Here is an 11,109-nt window from a genome sequence, read left to right as displayed (position 1 = left end):
CTGTAAGAGGCCCTCTACGTTTTGTATGAGTCATTCCATTTATCCAATAATGTATTGATGAGGGAGGAATACCATGTTTTTTTGCAGATGCCCGAACTGAGTATCCATTAAACTCTATGTTGTCAATTGCAACTAACATTTGTTCTTTTGTCCATCCTCTTGTAGCACTGATCTTTTTAGTTGAGCTTGCTCCTTGGACTTTTGTTGATGGTGGTTTTGTGGCTGATGGTGTGTTAACATCAGGTGCTATCACATGGTCATCCTCAACAATGTTCCCTGGTGCATTGTTGGCATTGACATCAGCTGTCTTGTCCTCATCAAATGATGTGCATCGCAGCTATGCACCCCTTGTCACTCTCTTGCCACTTCTCTTTGTACGAGCAGAGTAACTTCCTTTTGCCATAGATGCAACAACCTGTAAAATTATTGCATGCATTTAGACATTAGAATATTTGTAAATTATGCTTTCATACAAGGCAAAAATGCTTCTGCTTTATTACAGGAAATTATCAACATCTATGTTATAGGAAATCGAATTGCATTACTTCGTAGTCTCTCATTGCAAATTACTTCGTAGTCTCTCAATTGCCTGCCTATTCATCAGTTTAGCAACTTTTATATGGATTCAAGTAGGATTCTATGATAGAAGTTGCAGTGCAGTTGAAGGCATTATTCAGCAATCAGTTTCCAAGGCTTTTGCTCAGAATTCCCTTATAGCAAGCTGGGCTTATAAGGATGCATTTCCATGACTGCTTCCTTAATGTAAGGATAGGAACTAGCTAAGGCATAAGCAAGTGAAATGTGCACATATATTTTGTTTCAAATATCATTTTCCATTTTTTGTTGTTGTTTGGCATTGCCAAAAATGTCTCAGTACTGCAACTTCTCCATTGCAGTCCATGGCCACCATTCCAGGCATAGTAATTAGTTTGGAAACTCAAACAAAATATGGTCATATGCTCCAGAAGAGTGCTATGCCTGTCATAATCACAGTAAGGCTGGGCATAAATTCTATGTTGGGAACAACTTGCAGTTGTGATCAGCCTTGGAATGGACTTATCAGTCATAAAATGTTTAAGAAAATTGAATTGAAAAAATTAAGTATGTTGAAGGCATTCATTTTTTATTTTAAGGAATGGTTTTAACTTTTCTAAATAGTTGTATTTAGAACCTACTTTTTATTCAATGGCTGTTTGTGAAACCATCCAGCTATCCTTTTAGCAGTTATGGCCAGACAGATCATGTAGGAACCCTGATAAATGAAAACAATGAAAACAGAACTGTAAGAAGAATGACTTTCAATGGCTGTTTGTGAAACCATCCAGGTATCCTTCTAGCAGTTATGGCTAGATAGATCATGTAAGAAATCTAATAAATGAAAACAATGAAAACAGAACTGTAAGAAGAATAAGTTGTAATTGATATAACTAACCTGGATATATTGGCAACTATTTTGTGATGTTGTCTTCAAGTTTGTTGAATAGTTTGAAAGCATAAGATGCAACCCCAACAGTGGGTGGACTTCTTTTATAGTTTTTGGCACTTGAATTTAATTGGTGGACATGGATGCACATGGATTGCAATGGCTTCATTTTGAATGTATGATCTGGATTTAATTTGACGTGATCTAATGGTTGAGAATTGGTTATTTGTTGATCCATGTGATTTGATCTGTTTTAATGAGAAATAGAGTGAGTTGGGTGTCATTTATTGCAATTATTGGGTCTGGGTGTTATTTATTGAACATAGGGTGTTTAGTTGTTGAACAACATAACAGTTATGGCTAACATACATTCCCTTTTGTTATGTGCAGGTAGGCATATTTATTTGGGATGCAAAGCTACAGTTTTGATGAATGGGGGTTGAAGTGACTGCTACTTTGTACTTTTGGGATAGACCATTTTGGAAGCCTTTATGGTTTTAGTTGTTTTCTAGTTGGGTCAATATGGTTTGCAGTCTTAAGTAGTAAGATACTATTTATGGACAGTTGTGGGCCTGGTCAATGTATGGGGAAATTTTGGACATAAATTAATACTTATTTATACTTAATGTTATTTATTTTTGTTTAAATATTGGTTTCAAAAGTCTCAATTTATGGTGGTTTGGTGAGACCAATACTATATGAATTACTGGTCCTTGCACAACATTAGGAATCTCTCCCCTAAATAGAAATGGATCCTTCTCCCCAAAAAAAAATGGACAACTCTCCCTTAGCACGGAACGAAGTAACTAACGAATTGTATTTGATGACGAGGTATTGCAATCATCCAGGCCATCACACCGAGTGTCTTTGCATCGCGGGTACTACTGTTCTGATCCGCGAGAATTAATTTAAAGTATGCATTTCATGCTGCGAAACCATGTTATAGGAAAAAATGTATTTTCTCCATGTAGAGATGCAAGGAATGGAAAATACTTCACAGCAAGTCTTAGGTTTTAATGAGACCGAATATGTTATTGCAGGTCTGAAAATGAAGATGAAGATGACGCTGGCAAAGAATATGCAGCATGTTTCTAGTGTACTGGTTTGCAATTTAATTCTGATCCACTTCTCTCTAGCAAACGCTGCGAATGTGACTGAGGAGGAATTGCAGGAGATAGCTTCGACTTTTGAGATGTTCGTGGACGAGCTGCCGCAAGTGCCCAAGCTAAACGGGTATATCGTCGGCCAAGATGGACATTTAAAGGCGGGCGAGCTTCGGATTGGGATGTTTGAGAAAAAATGGGTACGGGACCTATATAAATATATCCCTAATGCATTAAAACGCGCATTGTATTCCATGGAAATAAGTTGTATATATATATATATATATATATATATATATGTTTTTTTCCGTGCCAATGATTCGTCTCTTATATTCACAGAAATTTCACAGAGATTTCCCCTCAAGTGCTGTATTTGCGTATGGAACATCGAGGGAGAGTGCGAGTGTACCAGGTCCAACGATCGAAGCCATCCAAGGCGTAGAAACATTCGTGATGTGGGAAAATTATTTGCCTTCTCGACATATTCTTCCGTGGGATCCCACCGTTGTGACTGCCCAGCCCAAACACGGCGGAGTCCCAACGGTCGTTCACCTGCATGGTGGAATCCATGAACCGCAGAGCGATGGGAACTCATTGGCGTGGTTTACAGCGGGATTCAATGACACTGGACCCGCCTGGACCAAATCTCAATATCACTACGTCAATGTCCAGCAACCCGGCAATCTGTGGTACCATGACCACGCCCTCTGCCTCACCAGAGTAAATCTTTTGGCCGGCCTGGTGGGCGCCTATATCATTCGAAACCCGGCCGTGGAGACACCTCTGAATCTTCCTTCAGGGCCGGAATATGACCGTAGTCTTCTCGTGTCCGATAAAAGTTTCCTTAAAAATGGATCCATTTACATGAACTCCACCGGCGAAAACCCCACCATTCATCCCTAGTGGCAGGTATAGCACTATATCCATAAATCATTCATTGCATGCTTTTATTTTTCCAGACTGAAATTATCTAACTATGGTGTGGCGTTGCAGCCAGAGTATTTTGGAGATGCAATAATAGTGAATGGCAAGGCGTGGCCTTACTTGAAGGTACAGAGAAGGAAATATCGCTTCAGAATTGTGAATACCGGCAACGCCAGATTCTACAGTTTCGCACTGAGTAACGGACTTCATATGACTCAGATAGGCTCCGACTCTTCCTACTTACCCAGGCCCGTGAACGTTAAGAAATTGCTGCTGAGCCCCTCTGAGATCGCAGACGTCATCATCGACTTCACGAAGTTATCCACGGATGAGGCCATCCTCACAAACAGCGCTCCCTATCCATAACACTCCGGAAGTGCCGTCGATAATCTCAACAACAAAGTTATGAAATTTGTGATTGAGAAAACTAAGGAACCCGACACCCCGATCCCAACGAGATTGGTTTCATATCCTCTTCCCAAACTGTTGGAATGTTAATTCCAACTGCAGACAGCAGGCGGACGTGGGCAGCCGACTCAGCAGTCGTACCAACGCCCAAACCGTTGCACCCAAAACCGCCAGAACGAAACCGCAAACCACCTTGACGCATATCGGACCGCCTTTGGTCACAAGGCAGTTTCCGTATTTTTGAACCCGATGGAATATGGGGCAGACGCGTGGCTCTCCCCTGACATCAGCCAACGTAATTTATCGGACGTTGAAGTTCGGCTGCAAACTGCCTTCCGATATCAATCTCCGCCGTCCGATCTCCTCGCGCGTCCTCAGCCATCGATCGCGTAAGGTGCATACGGGCCTGCAGAAAATCAATGCATTGCGTGGAGTGAAAGACTTTCTCCAGTTGATCGCCGTAGAAGAGTTATGGAATTTAATGTTTTACGTAGATCTTGGTGGAGGCCCCTTTAATAAGGTTATGGGGCATACGTCCTTTATGTTAATTTTTATATGTTTTTTTATATATGGCTATGTAAGCCCGTGTGTGAAAAATATGTTACGTTATATTTTTTTTGTTGTGGTGTATTGTGGCTGCGGCAGCGTATAGTGATGTGCGCGTTTTTTTTGGTGATGGGTATTGTGCCTGCGCACAATTTTTTTTATGTAATGGTGTTATGTGGTGGCTGCACACAGTAGTGCGATTTTTGTAAATGCACAGCAGTGCGATAAAACAAAAACAGGGATGTAATGGTTTTGCTCGCCATTGTAAAACAGAGGTGCATTGTAATGGTGTTGACCCTGTGCACGTTTTTTTTGTTCATGGAAATGTATTGAACGCACAGCAGTGCGAAAAGAATTTGAAAACAGGGATGTATTGTATTGGTTTGCCATCGCAAAACCAAGAGATAGCATGAGATTGTTTATGTAATACCCACAGCAGTGGAAGACCAGAAGCGAGAGAGAGACAGAGTCTCTCCAGTGAATCCCTCTTTGCACAGAGGATGAAATTGTATCAGTCCTTTTTGTTTTAAGCAAATAAAAATGTTTTTGTGACTGTGTAATGGACTGTTATGAGCAAATTTGTTTAAAAAGCTTCCCTGTGCAAAAGATCCTGGAACAGTGGAAACAGAGCATTGCCTCTGTGGTGTTTATTTTGTTTGGTTTTTGGTATTTTCCCATTGAAAAATAACCAACAGTGGTATCAGAGCTAGTCCAGGCTCTTTGAAGACTCAAAGAAGCTGAAGGAAGGTGTTGTTGCAACAGTCAAACCTCTCCAGCAGTGTGAAGACTCAGCCAAAAGAGTTAAGGTATTTTTCAAAGCTTTCCTTTCTGTTACTGTTAAAGGAACAGTCAGTGATTTAAAAGAAAACACAGTTAAGTATTTAAAGCCTAAATAAGAATGGCAAGTTCAAAGAAGAAAGCCTCGAAGCCTGCTAAAAATGTGTCTCCCTCCTCTACTAAACTAGAAGGCAATCCATTTGAATACATTCTATTTGAAGCTCCAAAGTTCGATGGGAACCTTGATATATGGGAAATAAAAATGAGGGCTTTCTTACAGTTTCAAGGGAGTGAAATCTGGGAATCAGTGATTGATGACAGCAAGAAGGATAAAGAATCCATGGAGTATGATGCACAAGCAGCAAAACTAATCTTGAATGGACTGCCTGATTCTGTGAAAAAGAAACTAGGAAAATGTTCATCAGCAAAGGAGATATGGGAGAGACTGCATGACCTTCATGCAAAGGGAGCACTGACCATGACCAACAGTCAAGAAGAAAATTCTGAACCCATCATAGAAGCTGAATGTGAGAAGGTTGACCTCATCAAACTTCAAGTAAAGGAAAGGGATGAAGAGCTTGTTAAGCTTAAGAAGGAGCTTGATCAATGCAAGAGGAAACATCATGAGGAATTCATGTCTATGACAAATCAGCTGAATGAAGCAAAGAAGCAGGAAGACGCCTTGTCAAGTCAACTTGAACAAAGGCACAAGAGAGTGAACAAACTTGTAGAAGAGATTGGACAGTACAAGGTAGAGGTCACCTCCCTTAAGTCTGAATTACAAGAAGCCAGGAAGCAAGCACAAGGAGCTGAAAAGAAAATGGAGAGCAGTCAAGCAGAACTCTCCAAAATGAAGTCAGAAATCATCTCCCTCAAAATAGTAGCAGCTGAAGCTACTTGTAGCAAAGAAGAAACTGAGGAACAACTAGCAAAGAAAAATAATGTATGTGAAAAGTTGGAAGAAGAGATTGTCCTCCTCAGGAAGAAGGTTGAAGGGATGAACAAGATCATGAAGAGCTCTCAAGCCTTGGATGACATGCTCAGCTATCACAGATCTCCATCTGATAAATCAGGACTTGGGTATGTAGGTGAACCCTCAAACAAGGATGAAGATGCTTTAAGCAAAGGAGATGTGAAGAAGCCAGAAAGAAGTTGTGAAGCTCCTAGTTCCAGCAAAGGCAAGGAGAAAAATGAAGGCTGCAATAGAAGAAATCTTGCTCCAAGTAGAAAACCAGCTCCAAGAAGAAATGTAGCTGATGGCAAAAAGGCAAGAGGCAATGGTGATCATCAAAGGATCTCAAGGCAGCAAGGCTTCAAAAGTACATCAAGGAAACCTCCATCTCCCAGGTACCAAAGTTCATTTTTTGGTTATTGTTATGCTTGTTCAAACTTTGGTCATATGGCAAAAGACTGTAGAGCATTTCATAAAGATAGATGTTGTGGTCCCCGACAATCTCCAAGAAATAATTTCACAAGAAGAAATCATGAATTCTTATTCATGAATAAAGTTGAATGCTTCAAGTGTCATAACATTGGGCATATGGCACATGACTGTAACTTAAGATGGGCTCCTATGCAAGCTAGACCCACACAAAAGAAGAAAGTTACACAAGTATGGAGAAGGAAGGAAATACAGTGTGAAAGTCCCTTGAGCTTTGCAACTAATCTAAGTTTCTTTTGAGAAGAGTCTGCTGAAAGAAGATAAAGCATACATTAAAGGGGAGCTTGTAATTTTTGTTGCTGAACTGTCTTAACAGTCATTCTTTAATGAAGACTTCTTTTTATAAAGGAAAGACATGAAATCAAATCTGCCATAAGAGCAGAAAAGAAATGGGGGAAGTGCTCAAATGTAAAGAGCAGCAGCGCAAGAAGAAAAGTATGCAGAGCTTGGAGACCCTCACAGCAGTGGGAGGACAAAACATAAAACAGCAATTTGAATTTTTTTTGTGGTGCACATGCATTGAAATGCATAGCAATGGAATGTAGTTTTCCTTTTATGTAAAGTGAGAGAATATACTCACAGCAGAGTGAGTATAATACACAGCAGATGGAAATGTTTTGTATTGGGAATGAAAATGCAAACCAGTGAGAAGAAAATGAGAAGAAGGCAAAACGCAGCAGAGCGTAAATGCCCAGTGGCTGAGAATGCAATGAAATTTTTCACACAGCAGTGAAAAATGTAATATTTTTTTTGTATGCAATGCAACATGCACGGAAATGGCTAAAGAAAAATAGGGACAACAAATTTTTAATGCACATGGGTGAATGATAATGTGTGGCAGCAGAAAAATGAAAGGAACTGCACAACAGTGCATTGTGTAAAAAAATTGAATGAAGACTAAGATTGTGTGAAGCAAGGGTGTAAAAAGAAAAGGCAGCAACCTGTGTTAATTTTTTGTTGTGTGGAGAATGCAGCGCAAAACAGCGTGAGGATGATTTCTCTCTATGTGCAAGTAATGGAGAGTAAAGAGTTAATGTATGGGCACACAACAGTATGATGAAACAAAAGGCAGCCATAGTGCAAATTGCAGAGGCAACGCAGCAGAAAATAAAAACCCAGGGATGACAGTCTATGGTTATGGGTATGGACAACACTGAATATGAAAAATGCAGCAGCAAGAAGTTATGGACAGTAGCATGATGGCAAGAAGGAGAAGCACACAGCAATGCAAATAAGAAAATGCAGCAGCATGAAGTTTTGTTGAAGAAATGAAAGGTAATGGACAGCAGCACATGTAAAAGAAATTTTTTTCTTTACAGCAGTAAATGTATGTGTAGTGAATGTGTTGTTCATTGAATTGAAATGCAACATATGCAACAGCAGTGAATGTAAGAAATATTTACACACAGCAGTGTAAATTTGTAAGTTGGGACAGTGTAATTGCTCCAGAAAAGACAGAGTATTTTGTCTTTGAAAAGTGCACAAGCAGTGCAGGTGTAGACACAGCAGTGTGGGGTAGACACAGCAAAGAAGATGGCACAACAGTGCAGCAAAGAATATGCATCAGCATAAAAGAACATTGTAATGAGTTTGCACACACAGCAGTGCAATGATTGTTTGTTTTGGAACTGCATTCGAAGCAGTCATTTAGTGAATCCCTCTGTTAAAGAGAAAGGTGCTTTTCAGCACAGTGTCATGGTAAATCCCTCTGTCAAGAGGAAGATGTTTTTTTTGGCATACACATGGTAAATCCCTCTATCAAGAGGATGATGCTTTTCAGCATAGTAACAGGTGAATCCCTCTGTCATGAGGAAGGTGCTCTTAAGCACAGTCACATGGTGAATCCCTCTGTCATGAGGAAGGTGCTCTTCAGCACATTGTAATGGTGAATACCTCTGTCATGAGGAAGGTGCTCTCAAGCACAATTTCAGGTTAATCCCTCTATTAAGAGGAAGACAACTTTGTTTGTTTGTGAACTGCATCAGAAGCAGTTGGTGAATCCCTCTATGTGAGGAAGATGTTTTTGTAACAGCAGTGTTGGTGAATCCCTCTATGTGAGGAAGTGTTTGGGTATGTTTGAATGCCCAGCAGTTGAAATTAAAGGGGAGTGTTGGAATGTTAATTCCAACTGCAGACAGCAGGCGGACGTGGGCAGCCGACTCAGCAGTCGTACCAACGCCCAAACCGTTGCACCCAAAACCGCCAGAACGAAACCGCAAACCACCTTGACGCATATCGGACCGCCTTTGGTCACAAGGCAGTTTCCGTATTTTTGAACCCGATGGAATATGGGGCAGACGCGTGGCTCTCCCCTGACATCAGCCAACGTAATTTATCGGACGTTAAAGTTCGGCTGCAAACTGCCTTCCGATATCAATCTCCGCCGTCCGATCTCCTCGCACGTCCTCAGCCGTCGATTGCGTAAGGTGCATACGGGCCTGCAGCAAATCAATGCATTGCGTGGAGTGAAAGACTTTCTCCAGTTGACCGCCGTAGAAGAGTTATGGAATTTAATGTTTTACGTAGATCTTGGTGGAGGCCCCTTTAATAAGGTTATGGGGCATACGTCCTTTATGTTAATTTTTATATGTTTTTTTATATATGGCTATGTAACCCCGTGTGTGAAAAACATGTTACGTTATATTTTTTTTGTTGTGGTGTATTGTGGCTGCGGCAGCGTATAGTGATGTGCGTGTTTTTTTTAGTGATGGGTATTGTGCCTGCGCACAACTTTTTTTATGTAATGGTGTTATGTGGTGGCTGCACACAGTAGTGCGATTTTTGTAAATGCACAACAGTGCGATAAAACAAAAATAGGGATGTAATGGTTTTGCTCGCCATTGTAAAACAGAGGTGCATTGTAATGGTGTTGACCCTGTGCACGTTTTTTTTTGGTTCATGGAAATGTATTGAACGCACAGCAGTGCGAAAAGAATTTGAAAACAGGGATGTATTGTATTGGTTTGCCATTGCAAAACCAAGAGACAACATGAGATTGTTTATGTAATACCCACAGCAGTGGAAGACCAGAAGCGAGAGAGAGACAGAGTCTCTCCAGTGAATCCCTCTTTGCACAGAGGATGAAATTGTATCAGTCCTTTTTGTTTTAAGCAAATAAAAATGTTTTTGTGACTGTGTAATGGACTGTTATGAGCAAATTTGTTTAAAAAGCTTCCCTGTGCAAAAGATCCTGGAACAGTGGAAACAGAGCATTGCCTCTGTGGTGTTTATTTTGTTTGGTTTTTGGTATTTTTCCATTGAAAAATAACCAACACAAACGCGTTACATCACATTGTATGAATACGACAGCGCCACGGGTGATCCGACCCATTTATTCCTCAATGCTTTACCATTTCTGGCACCGGCTACTGAGACGCCGAGGCAAGGAACCAACGAGTTATGGCATATCATCAATCTCACTCCGGACAACCATCCTCTCCATATTCATCTCGGCTTGTTTAAGACCCTCAGTCAGATAAAGCTGGTAAATTTGACCGAATTTGAGAGCTGCATGAACAAGACGAACAATGTTGTGGCATGCAATATACAGAAGCATGCTCAGGGTACAGTCATTGCAACTCCTGCTAATGAGAGAACGTGGAAGAACGTGTTCAAAGATGCGGCCTGGATATATGACCACCATTTTCCTTACCTTCACTCTCTTGGAGTCTAATCAATCTTATCCCTTTAATGCGAGTGCTGAACCAGGTTACGTATATCACTGCCATGTAAGTGTCCTCTTTCCCTCAAACTACATCTATATTGAATGTTGTACATCATTATAATTCTGATTCCTGAATACGCATATCTTAATATCAATGGCTAATATGTTAATTCTGTTGGATTTCAAATTTGCAGATTTGAAATCATAGCCAAAAAGCATAAGCATAATCTGCTCCGTTTCTGCTTTATGAAATTGGAAAATTTGCCTTCTCTGGTACATTCGATTGCCTCTTATATATAATAATAATTAATAATAATATTAAGGGGATCTTTGCCTCCAAAATGAATATGCGGATAGGGATAACGCGCGGCAGCATGGATCGGTTCGCGTTCCTTTAAACTATTAATGAATCATATAATGTTTTACAATGAATGAACTCTTAATATAAATATAACATATGGAAATTTTTGCATTTTTATAAGGAGTTGTATTTATTGATTTCATTTTTCTAAACAGGGAAAAATCATTTCCGTGTAAACTTCAACGCACAGCCAAAAAAGCATAAGCATAATCTGCTCCCTCTCTGCTTTATGAAATTGGAAAATTTTGAAAAATTTGTCTTCTCCCGTACACCTCGTTTTCACAAATGTTGAAAAATACCTCCTCGTTTTCACAAATGTTGAATGCATTGAATATTCCCCTGCACACATTAGAGAAATTAAATAAATGGATACAAAGGAGTTATCAATTTCTATTGCTTTGAAACTCCAAAATAAGTCTATTCGAGTTTTAAGGTAAGAAAAGCCTCAAGTTTTGGGGTAAG

The 11,109-nt window shown here is 40.1% G+C and overlaps 1 pseudogene; it reads left to right on the top strand.

The window, feature by feature from the left end:
- The first annotated feature begins 2,469 nt into the window (after positions 1 to 2,469).
- Positions 2,470 to 10,486, top strand: LOC149179167 (multicopper oxidase LPR2-like; annotated as a pseudogene).
- The last annotated feature ends 623 nt before the right edge of the window (positions 10,487 to 11,109 follow it).

This window comes from Pinus tabuliformis, chromosome 4_1, assembly GCF_031772625.1.
Source record: "Pinus tabuliformis cultivar Carrire ecotype Pingquan chromosome 4_1, CPIR1, whole genome shotgun sequence".
Lineage (NCBI taxonomy): Eukaryota > Viridiplantae > Streptophyta > Pinopsida > Pinales > Pinaceae > Pinus > Pinus tabuliformis.
The sequence above is the reverse complement of the archived record's forward strand: the minus strand, read 5'-3'. Positions and strand labels throughout refer to the sequence as shown.